The sequence below is a fragment of the Phoca vitulina genome, unplaced genomic scaffold (genome assembly GCF_004348235.1).
Source record: "Phoca vitulina isolate PV1807 unplaced genomic scaffold, GSC_HSeal_1.0 scaffold9, whole genome shotgun sequence".
Taxonomy (NCBI): Eukaryota; Metazoa; Chordata; class Mammalia; order Carnivora; family Phocidae; genus Phoca; species Phoca vitulina.
Window position 1 is genome coordinate 12501232 of NW_022589712.1, and position 16557 is coordinate 12517788.

The 16557-nt window shown below is 45.1% G+C and overlaps 1 protein-coding gene across 4 annotated transcripts in view; it reads right to left on the reverse strand.

Annotated features, from left to right (window-relative positions):
- Positions 1-16557, reverse strand: part of SCAF8 (SR-related CTD associated factor 8) — a 215080-nt gene that overhangs the window by 54431 nt on the left and 144092 nt on the right. Inside the window, exon 22 of one of the 4 annotated variants that reach the window (XM_032407606.1) lies at positions 13250-14948. The exons of the other annotated variants lie outside the window; for them this stretch is intronic. The gene's annotated coding sequence lies outside the window, so the exon portion shown is untranslated. Of the gene's footprint in view, positions 1-13249; positions 14949-16557 lie in introns of those variants that run through there. 4 annotated transcript variants of the gene reach the window in all.

Genomic DNA, 16557 nt, shown 5'->3' on the forward strand with positions numbered 1-16557 from the left:
GAGCTTGCCCAAGCACATGGCAGCCCCGCTCACTTTCACCCAGCTCCTGGCACTGAGCAGGGAACGAAACCTTCATGTGTTTACCCGTCTTCTCTCGGTCTCTGTCTGGGGGATCCTGGTATGTGGCTAGGTAGGTAGGTAGGTAGGTGCCCTACCTTTCTAAATTCCATCACGCAGATGAGAGAGAACACTTGGTAGATCTGTTGTGAGGATTAAGTGAGGAAATGTATATAAAGCACCTGGTGTGATGCCCGACCCATAGAAAGTACCCTACAAAGAAGGTCTATTCCTTGTGTGTGTGTCCCTAGTTGGGTGTGTGTGAGGGATGGAGGGTGAGAGGGGTGCATCCTTTCATAGGAAAGCCCCAGTACTGGCGACCTCTACCCTTTAATCTACTTCTGCAAGGTGCTGGTCTCTGTTGAGGTTGATGGTTCTGCCTCACAGCTCCCCACTCAGGCCAGTGGCGGGGACACAGGGGACTGAAGGCTGTCAGTTGGAAAGAGGCACTTTGTCACTTGCCTCCCCACTTCTGCCACATTGTGTATTTGGGTTAAATACGCTAGACCCTACAAACAAGGCACATTTCACTACCGAAACCCAGAGCTACTGTTAAAAAAAAAAAAAAAAAAAAGATAATCCTTGATCTCTTTAATGCTACTCTAATTATTATAAAAATGGGATTTGAAAGCAACGACGAGTTTCGCGAAACAGATTTGACAAGAAATTCATTTCCGGAGACTTGATGAGACATTTCCCTCTACTGGACAGCTTGCTCCACTCTAGCCCCTTCCAGCTCCATTACAGTCAACCATTCGCTTCGCCATCAAATGCTCATGGAGCCCTTACTGTGGATGGATTACCAGGATCAGGCTCCTATTTTGTCCTTGTGAGTACCTCGGGCTGTTCCAGGAAAGAGGCCCTAGAGCGCCGGGAGTGGGGGCGGGACCCGAACTAGGACACCAGTGTCACTGCGGCTACTGGCCACGTGCACTGCAAACGTGCTTGGTGGGAGGCGCGGCGCGGAGGGCCTCCTGGGGGTCCACCCGACTGATCTCCGCGTCAGCGGAGGGAAAACACGCTCAGCGAGGTTCACCCCCGTGTCCGGCGTCCCAGAGCTCGTCCCGGGTGGAGACGGAGCCGAGACCACATCTGGATGACGCTGAAGTCAGGACTCCCACCCGCTCACTCACAGACAGCTGCAGCGTGCCCAGAGATGCCTGTGTCCTGAGTGGGCCCCTCTGGCCGGCTCAGCACAGCCTCCCGGCAAAGCTGAACCCTGGATTTGTGACGTTCTCGGGGCGCGGGGGAAAGAAGGCCTGCACACCGTAAACCACGGAAACAGACACCTCGTGTCAAGCAGCAAATGTCACTCATTTTCCTTTAATTTTTTCTGCCTTTGTTTTTTTTTTTTTAAAGATCTTATTTTTAAGTAATCTCTACGCTCAACATGGGAGTCGAACCTACAACCACAAGATCAAGAGCTGCATTCTCCAATTGACTGAGCCAGCCAGGCGCCCCTCCTTTAACTTTTTCCATCAATCAACCCTGGCTTACTTCCTACAGCTTTCTGATCTCTAATCAAACCAATGTCACCTCATCAGTGACATCCTCCCTGACCACTGCACAAAAAGTATGAGCCATGGCTTCCCTGCCCCTTTTCCATTCCTTTCTTACCCTACTCCATCCTCTCTGTGGCACCTATAACCATCCAGGAGATCATATCAATGTGTCTCTTCCCACTAGAGTAAAAGCTCTATGAAATCAGAGACTTTGTTCTGCACATTGTTACAGTTCTGGTACCAGACGGTGCCTGCCCTATATTAGACATGATCTTTTTCCTTTTAAGATTTATTTATTTTAGAGAGAGAGAGTTTGCAAGGGGCAGGGAGAGGGCCAGAGGGAGAGTGTGAAACGGACTCCACACTGAGTGCAGAGCCCAACTCCAGGCTCGATCCCACGACCCTGAGATCATGACTGAGCCCAAACCAAGAATGGGATGCTTAACCAACTGAGCCACCCAGGCGCCCCTAGATATGACCTTTTAAATGATTAGATACCTTCGTTGAAATCTTAAACAAAATGCTGCCCTCCAGGTGGGCAGAGAAGACAGAAGGTATAGAGTGTCATGCTCCTTAGTATGTGCTCAGACCACAAGTCCTCTGACTCCATACGTGGACTCTGCCCTCTCACCCAGGGCTCCTTACAGCTCCCTGCTCTGCCTGTCCCCCTCTCCCTGCTTTTGCCCTGGGGTTTCCTTACCTGGGGATCCCATTCTACCCCTATCCATCCACAAAGCTCAGCTTGAATGACAGCTCTCCATCCCTCTCCTCCGCCTTTGAAATACTGACTCCTCTCTGTGTGGTACAGCATGTTCTTGTTCCCTATTAAACCACCGATTTCATCTTCCCTTGTAGAAGTGTTATGTTGGTCCTCCCAACCATCTCCAGGTCTCTGTGCCTCATTCAGCTTTTCCTTTTCTTCCATAGCAAGCAGAGTTCTTTGCTTAGTAGGAACTTAACAAATGTTTCTAGAATGAACGAGATGCAGAGAGCACATGATACCAGCTTCCGCAGGGGAGGACCAGCAGGCCAAACTTAGAGGAACGAGCAGAATGCTCTCAGTGGGACATTCAAAGTTTGATAAGATGATGACCTAACCAAATCACTTCTAAGTCTTGTCTTTTTTCTAGAAACAGTCAGAATGATCAATTTGGTCTATGATTGAACCTTATTTTTTTAGGGGGCTAGAGTCCAGATTACAAATCAAGAGCTGAGCAGGCATCCTGAGGCTCCTGTCATTTCTTTGAGCAACACAGACCCTGAGGTACCAAGTGACATGAGTAATAAGTGTATTTGGGACTAAATATCAGGCACTCTCTGACTACACCAATATTCTCATGATCTCGGTATTAACTGCCTGACAGCTATGAGATGTGAAAACAATGTGCTATCCTCAAGATATGAAAAAAAGAACCCTACAAAGTTGAAATTACTGTTTAATAAAATGCAAACAGAACAAAACATCTTGTCACCTTTTGGGTTAGAATTTAGCGGTCATAAATATTTTACTGCATTTTTTTAAATACGTGCAAGTTGAGATGATCTCCCTTCGTAAGACTTCTCAAGCACACGGAGGTTGTCCTCTTAAAGGACTCACTCATAGTCAAATAATTTTAAAGGCTGAAATATGAAAACCTTTAAAATATCTTTGCACCAGAAAATATTTAATGAGGCAGGTGGATGCATTCTAATATGTTTGATATGTTATGAACTGAGAGCCTTCAAAATAGAACTATTCCAAAGCCTGGAAACAGCCCTCAGGCCAGGGCATCTCCCACCAGACCCAGAGCACACCAGTGTGGCTTGAGGTCTGAGAGCCAGGGGTTGTATGGAAGGCAAGGCTGGAGAGGTGGACAGAGCCAGATCACCACAGGCCTGAGCGGGTCTCCTTGGGGATTTGGGTTTATTCTCAAGAGCAATGGGAACAGGTGTGTGGGTATCTCCATGTGTGATGTGTATTTGCGGTATGAGATTTACATTCTAGAACGGTCCCTTTGTGGTGTGGAAGAGAAACTGAAGGAGGCCCGTGAGGAAGGTATTGTAATAATTCAGGGAAGAGAGGATGGTTGTTTGGATTAGGAAACATGATGAAAGTAAAGAGAAAAGCACAGATTTAAGGATCTTTGGGTCTTTCCTAAGTACACATCTTGGGCATGAGCTTGGACCCTTATATGGAGTTCTGTTTCATAGTCAACAGTGTCCTAGCATTGTTCAAGTAATATTCCAGAATCCTTCATATTCTACTCAGGGCTGCCATGAAGGCATTGGCGGACCCCAAGGATAAAAAGAGAAAATTACATTAGGACATAATTCAGGCTTGGGATTATGGCACGTAGTGGGCTGAATGGTGGCCCCCAAAAGATAAGTTCGTGTCCTCACCTCTGAAACCTGTGAATGTGACCTTATTTGGAAAAAGGGTCTTTGCAGATGTACTTTATGATTTCTAGATAGGATCATCCTGGATTATCCAGGTGGGCTCTAAATCTAACAGCAAGTGTCCTTATAAGAGACAGAAGGGGAGAAGATGCAGAGAGAAGAGTGGGTGGTGTGTGAGGACAGAGCAGCCCTGGGAAACTAACACATGGTGCATGTAGAGCAAGACATGGAGAGAGAGGGGTGCTCCGAGAGGCACCCAAACTCCCTTCCTCATCTGCATTTATTTCTCACATTCCAGAGGCCAACCAACATGAGCCTGGGCGTCCATGACCTGAGATTTGGTATTCCCCTGTGCCAGGCTCTAGACAAGCCTCTTCCAACCCCACCCATGGAGAGGTCACTCTGTGGCTCTTGGAAGCAATGTCACACTTCTAGGGGTTAGGGTAGGAAGGGCAAGGCCTTTGAATGAGGAAGTGAACAGATCCTGTCTTGGGGAAGAATTTGAAAGAACAGTAGTAGGGAGGGGAGAGAGGGATTGGAGAAGTTGAGAACACCCACAGAGCCCTGGATAAGCGTGAAGGAGATGCTTTCCACAACCTGAAAAGGAATGTCCTTAACCTCTCTGTCTCCCTAGTACCTTCTCCTCCATCTCACCACACATCCAAAAACTGGGCATAAGTGAGCAGGATCCTGGCTTTTTGGTATTATCCTTGTTCTTCCTGGCTGGGGTGGAATGGCTGAAGTGGGGCTGCTAAGCACAGTTGTACAAGTTGCACACTGCACAAGTGCACCTGTGAGGGGGGTGAGCAGGAGCTGAAACCCAGCTGTGCTGCTCCTCTTGCCATGCTGCGTACCCTAGGAGCAAAGAGGACCCCTTCTGTAATTAGCAGAAAGGCACAGGTTGTGCTAGCAGCGGGCCTGCCCTCTCTGGGGTCAGCCTGGCCTTGGTCCCCAGTACCACACCCTCAATAGTCTACGGGTCTCCAGCAACAGTAGCACCAAATTCTCTGCCTTCCTGATGAAACTCCACCCCCCAGAACAGTCTCTATCTCCCCTCCCCTTCCTTCCATGTCTTTTCCTGCCGAAGTCAGCCTCTTGTGCCCAACGATGCCAGAGCCCCTAGGACAGTTTCTGAAGGAGAAAACACCTCTGTCGAAATGCTATTTCCTGGAATGCAAAATTCCTCAAACCCTTGTCACAAGAAAACCGTGATATTAGGTGAGGTCAATCGGCCGGTAAAAAATCCAAGTGCACATCAAAGACATTTTCTAGGCTTTGCCACATGCGGGGCTCTGCCAGAGTGGTCTACCTAGAAAGTCTACTAGTAGCTGTTCTAGATAAACATGGATGAGTCACCTTTTACTCCATAAACTTCTGTGCTTGTTAGGATCATTTAGAACAAGAATGTATTCCTTCCTTACTTGAGTAAGTAAAAAACAAATCAAGAAAAGTTGGAAGTCAGTCGTATGACACAGCAGCCAATGTGAAAGGTAAAGGAAAGGCGATCATTCAAGATCTTTTATTTTCATCCGCGACTCAGGACTTGAATGATCAGGCCTGATGCCCTCCTTCCTAATGACATTAACCGTAATTTTTTTTAAGATGCCGCCTTATCTTCCTCTTGGCTTTTTTTTTTTCTTTAAAGATTTTATTTATTTATTTGAGAGAAAGAGAATGAGAGAGAGCACATGAGAGGGGTTAGGGTCAGAGGGAGAAGCAGACTCCCTGCCGAGCAGGGAGCCCGATGCGGGACTTGATCCAGGGACTCCAGGATCATGACCTGAGCCGAAGGCAGTCACTTAACCATCTGAGCCACCCAGGCGCCCCCGACGTTAACTGTAATTTAAAGTGACATGATTTCACAATGCAGAATGCATTCAACACAGCACAGGTGGGATCTGTTAGACCCAGAAACTACTTCCAATCATTTTCTCATTTTGTCCTCAAACAATCCCACTAAGCAGGCACAGCTGTCCCCATTTTATGGTGGGGAAACTAAGGCTCAAGGAGGCCACGGTTAGATGGCAGCATGCCGTGGAGCACGCATGTTGATTCGGGAGCCTGAGCTGCTCGGCACTAGATCGTACCCTCTCCTGGGGAGGGCGGACGGGGGTGGATGTCCCTCTAAGCTTTTCCCATAAAGTGCTCTCAGTGGACCCCACGAACTCCCACCACCTCCAGCTCAACCACAACAAGCGAGCCCTACATGGTTATGTTTTCTCTCTCATTGTTAAGGTGGTCCTGTTGGCGTCAGGGTTTAAGAGAGACGGTTGTCAAAATCTTTCATCCTGCCGGGCCTCTCTGTGGCCAAGGAGCCCAAGCGAAAACTAAATCACATAAAAGAAAGAAAAAGAAAAACCATCCTTCTTCCTCTAGGCCTTTGCCTAATGTTCTAGACAATGTTTGTGTCTCCCCTCCCCCACTAAATTCATAAATTGAAAACCTAATCCCCCATGTGATGGTATCTGGAGGCCTTTGGGAGGTGGTCAGGATGGGAGGACAGAGCCCTCGGGAATGAGATTAGTGCCTTTATACACAGAGACCCCAGAGAGCCGCCCGCCGGCTCCCTTCCCCCAAGGGAGGCGGACGCAGCGAGAAGGTGGCCCTTACCAGACCCCACATCTACCAGCGCCTTGATCTTGGACTTCCCAGGCTCCAGAACTGAGACGTCCATGTCTGTGGTTCATAAGCCACTCAGCTGATGGCATTCTGTTACAGCAACCCGCACTAAGACACCTACCTTGCACAGTGAGTGGCCCGAAAGCTTTTAGAGCCACCCAGATCCCTGCTAGGACCCTGAGCCAGACCGATTCTTCCTTGCAGGGCAAAATAATGAGAATTTTCCACAGCTACAACACTTCTCCCTTCTTCCTAGTGCCTTCAGGAGACACGGCGTCCTCAGTTAAAGGGAGAGGGGGGCTGCCTTGTGCCCCCCATCAGCTCGGTCGGACTTGGGCTGCGATCTAGGGTGGATGAGCTGAGCCTGTGGTTTAAACAGCCCCTCCCCGCCGTTGCTGCTTCAGCTGTGGAGCTGGGGGCTGGGGGTGCAGCCCAGGGTGGCCGCCTGAACTCTGTCCCCACTGGGCTCCTAACTGCCCGTGTGGCTTGCAAGCTTCCTTTGTCCCGGTTTCCTTACTAATAAATTCTGTCTTTAAGTATTGGAGGATTACCAAGCTCTGTGCCCTCGTCAAAGAAACATTTCAATACGCCTACGATCTTGCATATAATTTGCACGTGTTCACAGGAACCCCTGGGGTTCGGGTGATTGTTCAGGTTCCTTTCAGCTCTGACACTCCACCTTTCTAGGATTCTATCCTGAGGGCACGCACACCACTAACCTCCCCTCTCCTCCACCAAAGACACTTCCCCGGGGTCACACGAGGCAAGATGAGATAGACTTTCTCTCCTCCCCCAAAGTCAACTTGCAGGAACCACCATCATCCCAACAGGCATGCTGTTGGTGGTTCTTTTTTGAAATGAAGTTAATTTTTGCAGGGCACCTGGGTGGCTCAGTCAGTTAAGCATCTGCCTTTGGCTCGGGTCATGATCTCAGGGTCCTGGGATCGAGCCCTGCATTGGGCTCCCTGCTCAGCGGGGGTCTGCTTCTTCCTCTGTGCCCCCATCATGTTCTCTCTCTCTCTCAAATAAATAAATAAAATCTTTAAAAAAAATAAATGAAGTTAATTTTTGCTTATTTCACATGAATACAAAGCAATAAATAAGAACGATTGGAGGAGAGGAGACTTATTAGATTAAAAATATAATCAGGTGGCAGACTCTAATGGGGGAGGGCCTAGGATAGGTGAGGAGTGGGGAGCCCATGACAGCCCCACCCCTACTCCCCTTCACATCTGTCCTTATGGATGTACCTCGGACTGTGGCCAAGGGCCATCAGCAAATGTGCTACCGACTCATGGAGTCAAGCTGGCTTTTCAAAGGTGTCCACTTTCCAGATTTTCTCTGATTGATCTGCCAGGCAGATCCTATTCCCAAGGCCCTGGGCAGACTCACCCCATCCTGGGAAAACAGATGAACACAATAGCCTTATCTCTGAGTATCAGGTTCTATCATTCTTTCCAACAGGCTAGCAATAGATGAACAATTCAATTGTCGGGGGTTGGGGGGGAAAGCCTCCCATGTGGCAGCCAGCCTGGCTGTCATCCTACTCATTTTCACTTTCATTAAGCTGACAGCACTTCATCATCCGCGGTGTGTGTCCAAGTCTTGGGAATGGATTAAACTTGATTCTGCCCTGGGGATAAATAACGCCAGCCACCATTTCCGGTGCCAAGGGCATTACACACGCTGTCACTAATCAGTTAATGTAAACGGTATGTTCCCCACGCAGACGAGAAAACCGCCAGCATGATTACCTCCACTCTACAGATGAGGAAACCAGGGTTCAGTGAGGTTAAATAACTTGCCCCCTGTCACACAACTAACAGGAGGCAGAGCTGGGATGCAGGACTGGGCTCACCAAACCTTTCCTTTCTTTCCTCTAGCCCAGCAGTTCCCAAACTCGTCCTCACCTTAGGATCCCCCCAGGGATCTTTTAAAAACTCCCAATGCCCAGGACATCCCCAGAAATCACAGTCTTTAGGGAAGGGACATACGCATCAGTATTTTTTTTTTTTTTTTAAGCTGGCCAGATGATTCTAATGTGCAGACCAGTTTGGGAACCACTGTGAAGGGCCTGGAAGCATCTTCAACTGCAAGCACTTAGCAAATAACCCAAGTGCAAATCAAGAGAAAGGAATGAAAAAGAGGCAAACTGAAGAATGAGCTAAGAGTAGCTGAAGAGATGCACGTGAGTGAGAGTCTGTTTTTCTATGGGCAATGGAAGAAATCGGATGAGAAGAAGCTTCCCTGATGCAAGTGTAGACAACTCAAATGGGGTGCTGGTTTTAGCGACTCTCTGTTTAAGGGATGAACTGAAATCCACTGAGCACAGTGCTTCTATTAAGTGGGGTTCCTCTCTGCCCTGCTCTTGGGGAGAGAGCGGCTATTTGGTTCGTGTCTATAATAGAAGCTGGTTCTTTTTTTTTTTTTTAAGATTTTATTTATTTATTTGACAGAGAGAGACAGCGAGAGAGGGAACACAAGCAGAGGGAGTGGGAGAGGGAGAAGCAGGCTTCCCGCAGAGCAGGAAGCCCGATGTGGGGCTCGATCCCAGGACCTGGGATCATGACCTGAGCCGAAGGCAGACGCTTAACGACTGAGCCACCCAGGCGCCCCAGAAGCTGGTTCTTTAGGCACCAGGCTCTGTGGTGCCTACCTCCAGGGCAGCACGGGGAGTCTTCTGAGGGCCTTTTGCAACAGCAAAGACTGGTGGGGTTAGATCCAGTAGAGCACTTGTTTTCGAGCCTTTGAGAAATATATTTAAATTCCTTAAAAACTGGAAGTTGGTTAAAGAAGCCTCAATCCTCTACTATGCTAGGCATAAGAGTTTATTGTGATGTTATCTTGTGAAAACTTAATTTGAAAATTTTGATGGTCAAGGGCGCTGAAGAATTACTGCTTTTAGTTGGAGTGCAGGTAGAATTTTGGCTAAATGGAACATTACTACTTCGTCTTGGCTAAAGTCCAAAAAAGGATAATTAGCAAATGATTTAGTAGTGGTCCAACACTTATTCTAGTTAACACTTTGCTTTATTTTAAGTAATGTGCATTGTCCGCATGGGCCTAGTGTTCATCACTGAATGGAAACATTTGAATTTCCAAAGCAAATCTACGTATCACAAGTCTTATATTCCAGTTAGGTAAATTCCTGTACTTAGAGCTGATGGATCTTTCTGCTTCAGATAAAGATACAAGCCAATGATGAATGACATCCACAAGTCACTGGTTTTCTATTGGTTTTGTTTTCCTCTTTTATATTTCATGGTAATATATCTAAGCATGATATAACTAGGCGAAAAACACTGAGTCAACCCTCCCTCTAGGGTTCATCAGTTTACCGTTACAAGGATCTGGGGAAACCTACCTTGTTGTTTGTGAACTGCTAAGATGAAACTGGGAAATTCACTCACTTCAGAAAAAATGTGGGCCAAGAGTAACTTTCTATGTATTCCTTCCCACTGTCTCATTATAGACTATCCTTGTTCCATTAAATGTCATTTTTTTTAATATAAGAGAGCTCTCTCAAGAAACTCTGAATTCTATTGGTTTGATAGGAGAAATAGCATCTGGCGTCCTATTTAAAATTTTCCAAAGACTGTGAAGTCAAGGTCATTGTGCTTGAGAGTAGTTTTTTTCTTTCCACTCACTACATTCGAAGCTTGTCACTTCTCCTGCTGAGCTCACTGCAGCATTCATGGATGGTGGTACTTGCTTCCTTGATAATGTTTAGGGATTTAGAAAAAGAGGGGGTCCTGTTTTGAATCTGCTTAAGGGATGCCCACTAAGAACATATTTGCGAAACCTTGCCCCAAGGAATATTGCTGCTAGGCCACTGAAAATCAGGTAAGTCCTTGGAAATACTATACTTTTGCATAAGAGTGGTTCACTAATACACGTAAATATAATCCTAAGATTCTGAAAACCAAATAAATGATAAACTTGTTACTGGCTAGAAAATAGCAAAAAAAGAGAAACAGAACTATTTTCTCTTTTCTGTAGTGGAAAGTTGAGCTAATAAACTAGTCATTTTTAGGGAAACGTGGTTTCTATCTGCCTATGTGAGCTCTTTTGCATTCATCTTATGTTTAACATATGACACTCATCTGTCTGCCTTGTCAACATGCAGATCCTGATGATACCGCACAGGCATTATTCAAGTCCTTGCCCCACCCCTGATCTCCACACAGTGCCCGGCATTTAGGAAGTACTAAATAAGTATGTATTGGATGCACAAAGGAATATTGGTATTTGAAGACAAAAGCACAACATTCTAATAAAAAGCCAGACTCAGGGGCTGGAGTCAGAGGGTGTGGAAGAGATGGCCCTCAGCTGTGGCCAGGCCTCCCGCACGGATGACCTGGGGCTGCTGATCCCTTTCTGGGCAGGAGCTCCTGGGCTCTTGCGGCAGAAGCCCAGGCTGGCCTCGCCTTCCCCGTGGTCTCCCCAGCTGGCCACGTCTTTGGAAGTTAGGTTCTCTGTGACCTGAGTGGATTCTGGTCCCCCTGCTACGGCCTCCAGCCCCATGAAGTGTGCGCATGTCCGTGTGCTTATGTCTACACAGGCAAAACAACTCTTACAACATGGACATTTCTGGCAAAAATGACTTTCTTTTCTTCATCGGCCTTTTTCCCTTTTTTTGTCAATAATAAAAGGATGGGGATGATGTCATGAGAGAGAGGGAGGTGCCCATGGACATCTGTTAGCCATGGCTCTCAACTTGCTCAACATGGGGGGGGGCGTGGACTTTTAATTATGAATGCAACTCTTCACAAAGGGTCCTTTAAGGTCATATAAATAAGAATTTGGCTCAGTCTTCATTAGAAATTTTTTTTAAATCTTCTGAATAGCAATTACTTCTATTCATTAACAGTCTTACCCTCATCCGTGAATCACCCAGGCAAAATTTACAAAAGGTGCCTTCAAGGTCCTTCCCAACTGTGCATCCTCATAGTCTCAGCCATCTGAAAGCCACGTTTATTTCTAGAAATATGGATCCTTTGGTGGGTTTTAAAATTTGTATTAATATTGTATATAATATCTTTTTAGAAAATATATTTGAGCACAGTGTTTGAGCTTGTATATAAAAAAAGTTTAGATAATATCATGTATATACATTTTCTTCTAGTTTATATTCTTTCCTAAGCTGTCTCTAATAAGAGTCATTTGATGTTTATTTTTGCAGTAACATAAGAATGTGTGAAAATGAGCTTTATTTTACTTCCTTAGAGCCCACAGGTAAAGTCTTTTTCTATGAGATTTTTAAAAAATGCTTTGAGAGGCACCTGGGTGGCTCAGTCAGTTAAGAGTCAGACTCTTGGTTTAGGCTCAGGTCATGATCTCAGGGTCTTGAGAGGGGAGCCCTGTGTATTGGGCTCTGCGCTCAGGGGGGAGTCGGCTTCAGACTCTCTCTCTCCCTCTGCCTCTTCCCCCATGTTTTTTTTTTCTCTCTCTCTCTCTCAAATAAATAAATAAAACTTAAAAAAAATGCTTTGAAAGAGATTTGTGTCTCAGAGAAGAAATAAGAGAAGTAAACATAAGGTTTCTCAGATACTAAAAGGTACAGTATCTATAAAAAAAATAAATATGACCCAGTCTAAACACAGCAGAGGCTCCTCTTCTGGTAATCCTTAAGCCGGCCTCTGAAAGCCCAGCCGTAAAAATTATGTGATTTGATGCCAGCCACGATAGTGTGGAATATTCCCCAATTTAAAAAAACTGGACCAAGAAATAGTGGATTTAGGAAAATTACTAATAATGAATGGAAAGAAGCTTTCTTCTAAAGCATCAAACTCAACCACTTTCTTAACTGCTTGTATTCTTAAATCATTTAAAACACAAATTGCTTTCGATAAAAGTAATCATCTATGTGCAGTTCCTGAGCAGAGACCGTCCTGAAGCAGATGTTCCAGGTTTTCTTCCTCTCTGAAGAATTTATTAACCGCGAAGGAACTGCTTGAGACCATCTCATTTGAATGAGATCTCGGTATTAGAATTCGAGCGGGAGGCCAGCCTTTACGTATAAACCAAACAACCCACATCGGCGATTTTTTCTAATTGTGTAAACACCAAATAGCTTCAGTTTGTCAAAGTCACCTAATAATATTTTAAAATCTAGCTCAAGATTTTTTTTTTTTTTGGAAAGCGTTCCTTTGCTGCAGACTGAAGGAAGGGAGGGAGGGTGGACTGTTAAATATTCACGCTGATTCACAAAGAGAGCTTTGCCCAGATGCTCAGGCAGAGGGTGATAGAGACTTTGGAAAAGGGAATTCATTCAGGGAACAAAAGCTTCACCTTCTGCCCTCATTATGGTGCCTCCTGGTAGGTTAGAAGGATTGCCTTGGTCGGATACCTCCAGGGAAACGCCAGGACTGCCCGTGAACTCAGTTCTGAAGGAATGATCCTATTCTTAAGTCTGTTCACTCCTACTTTTTCTTCTCCCACCCCATCCACAGAAAAGACCCCCAGAGTCTTCTATTTGTTTTTCTTATTTCTCTGATTTAAGAATTCCAAAATCATTTGCTTATCCATGCACTGGAATGGCCAAATGAATCCCCAGATCCGGGCTGTTCCTTTTGAGGGGGCGGCCGGTGGGTGGGGCAGGGAGCTAGCTGAGGGGCGTACCTGCCGTTGCTGCTTTACTTACAAAGGAATAGAAGGAAAGGGACCTTTTCTTGTTTCCCTATCAAATTTAGTGCCGAGCAAGGTCTGAGTTTTCTGAATAGGCTCACAGGTTTGAATTTCTTTGGACTTTTAAAGTCTTTCGTACTAGAATATTGTGGAATACACAAAAATATACTCTAAAACACTGGGCAGAGAGTCAAACAAAAAAGCCTGGAGCTGTGGCTAAGTTACCCACAGCCTTCTCCAATTTTTGACTTATTTACTAGAAAATAGAATCAAAATATGTTATAATTATATTATAATCCATTTAACAAGAAATACAGTATAGCCAGAAACCGAAGAGAGCGAAGATGTGATATTTCTGAGGAGGAAATCATCTTCGATCCATGTTGTAGAAGGCCTAATCAAAAGGACCTTGGCACTCGTAAATAGCTCAGCCTTCCAACAAATAACAAAAGGTGGTTGTGCAAATCGAGAAACTGACAGCAATTCAGGGCAAGAGACTGAAAGACCCAAACTATGCATGCAGCTCTCTGTCGAGATACAGGGCCATAGAAATGGCTCGGCCACGAGGCAAAGATGATGCAGAGAAGATACACTGAGCTCCAAGACGAAGTAAGTGACTAACAATCAAAATTAGTTTCAATTTTTATTATGAATGTCCAAAGTGACAGCATTCTGTGAAAGTGTCAGGTTCTCATTGATTCGATTTCAAGAGACCACAGACTACCGCATTCCAAGTACTTTAATTTGTGACAGAGCCAAAACAAAGAAAAGAATGATAAAAATATTCTTTTAGGTGTCAAGAGTGCTCTTATTTGCGTTTTCGCCATTGTTTTTGTTTGTTCGTTTGTTTTTTCCCTGCAGGTCTTATGAACACTGATAATTTCCAAAACACAAAATCCTGGTCTGGATACTTGCAGCAAATTTTTTATAATCTCTGCCTGAATAAGAAGCTAATAAGAAATGTACTTATAAAGTATGTGTACAATACAATGTAATATGCCTGTTCATTGTCATTTCCTTCCTCTCCCACTAGGCTTCTCATCTACCACCTGGGTACCTGCTGTTCGTTATAACAGGACACCGAAGGCTGGAATGAAATACCCGGAAGACTATCTTGAACCCTGGATTTTCTCAAAGCTGCATTGTTTTTTCAACGAAAGCTCAAGACTTTCAATGTTTGAGAGGTCCCAGGAGATGACTCACGATGGATTAAAGTCACCAGTCAAGAACTACAGTCCAGGCATGTCGTGTTCAAGAAAAAAGCCGTGGTTTACTAAAGCTATGGTCCTAATAATCTGTAGTTCCAACACCATATGACTTCTTCCCCCTCCGAAGGGTTTCCTCGCAATCTGCCCTCTCCATCACTGGTACTGGATGACGCTACAGATGAACTGTGCTGCCATTTATAGTCCAGTCAGTTCGGGTCCTGTGGAAGTGCATATCTCTTACAGGTGCGATACTGTTCATCTGAGTGCATCCTCAAAAAGAACAATTATGAACTGGAAACTCATAGAGTTTGTGTTTCAAATTTATAAAATTAAACCTGCTCCAACAGGTAATACAGGGAGGCATGCTTGCAACCTCTGGATTCAATCAGAAATAACGCCTGAGAGCACAGAGCCTTCTCAATAGGTAACGGCGGGTTCCTTTTAACGCTTCCTTAAACAAGATCCGATGTGATGCACATTAGAACTTTGAAGCACGTCTCATTTATTTCTACAAGGCCTGGGACACAGGAAGCTGCCAGAACTTCATTCATCACCTTGCCTGTTGACAAAAGGAACAATAACTGGTCATCACTGGTCAACGGAATAACTTTTCCTAGTTTTTTTTTTTTTTTTTTTCCAAGACAATTCCTAAAGAAGAGATGGTGTCAATACAACAGCAAATGTTTCAATGTTTGATGAATTTCTGTGCTCTAAAATCCCATGGCTTCTTCCAGGACAGCGGGAAGAACCAGAGTATGGAGTGTTCATCTCTCTCCTCGGGCTGGAATTATTTAGGAGAGACCCCTGTCTTGGAAGTCAGCATGCCCAGACTCCAGATGCGATTCCACCAGTAACTAACAACGTCACCTAACCCTGCTGGGCCTTCGCTCCTTCATCTCTAGACTAAGAAGACCTCAATGGATGAGTTCTAAAAAGAAGGCCAATCCAACCACATTCACGGCTCCACGGGGTCCTGCCTCCATGGCCCCGTACAGAGCACAGCCGGGTGTAACCATTTCAATCCTTGGCAATGGTGAGGCTTACAAAATACCTAAACCTGGGTTGCTCTGGTCCTAACATTCTGCTTGGAGTTTTGAACGAGCTGAACGTTCAAAGTGGCAAAATATCTGTTAGTGTGTGAAGTCAATTAAAATCTTAAGTGAGGATGTGATTAAGCTATATGGGTGTAAACTTCTGAAAATACACATTTCTACATCCTCTGCTGTCTTAAGATCTAAGAAGTATCTTTGGTGAGTGCCGGAGGGGAGGTACCTGCTGGTTTTCTCAAATTAAGAAATAATTACATCAAAGCTGAAGAACACATTTAAAAAGTAGAGTAGCATGGAAGCATTCTGTAAGAACATACTCCGTAGCCGTAAAATTCCACTAGTTGGACGCAGTGAGGTAGTTATAACTAGTAACTTTGCCGTGGGACACGTTGCAGAGGTGAGGTCTAGACTCAGGAGGTCTGGCCCTAAACTGATGCTTTCAACCATGATGCCAAATTACCTCACCACACCTTGTTCAAACGATATTGAACTGGAGCTGAAAAGTTTAATGGGACTTTCACAGATGCCATAGGTACAACCAGGAATTAGGTTAAATATTTGGAAATTTTGGGCAATTGGTTCCCATTAGTAACAAAATGGTAAGTTTCAGCGATTGAAAAACTATATGCAGTCATTTTGGATTTGATCTTTATGCCTCTGTGGTTGGTAACACTTAGATGATGCCAAAACAACCGTTTATTTATATTATATCATATTATTGTGTTTATTTTTGAGGGCATCCCGGCTGGGACGTGTGGTAAGAAAAATGCGGAATGAGTTTTTCATCTTTCTACTGTGTGTTTGGCATAAGGGGAGACACAACTCTGAAATGTGTGAATGATCCACACAAAACAAAACAGGCACCAAATGTCATCTATGACTTTGGATTATTCTAAGTGTTTGGTGTGCGTTCATCCTTCAAATGCTGACTTAAACGCTACTCAAGAGAAAACGACAATGAAAATAAGCTCATCTTCACTATCAGTAGCTACAACCCTAAAGTACCTAAAGAGCCGTTTCCCTAAATCTGGATGAGATTTGCCAGGTTGTTAACAGGACAGGGTTGATGTCCAGAGCAAATCAGCATCTGTGTGGTAAAAGGCACCAAGACCACACTGG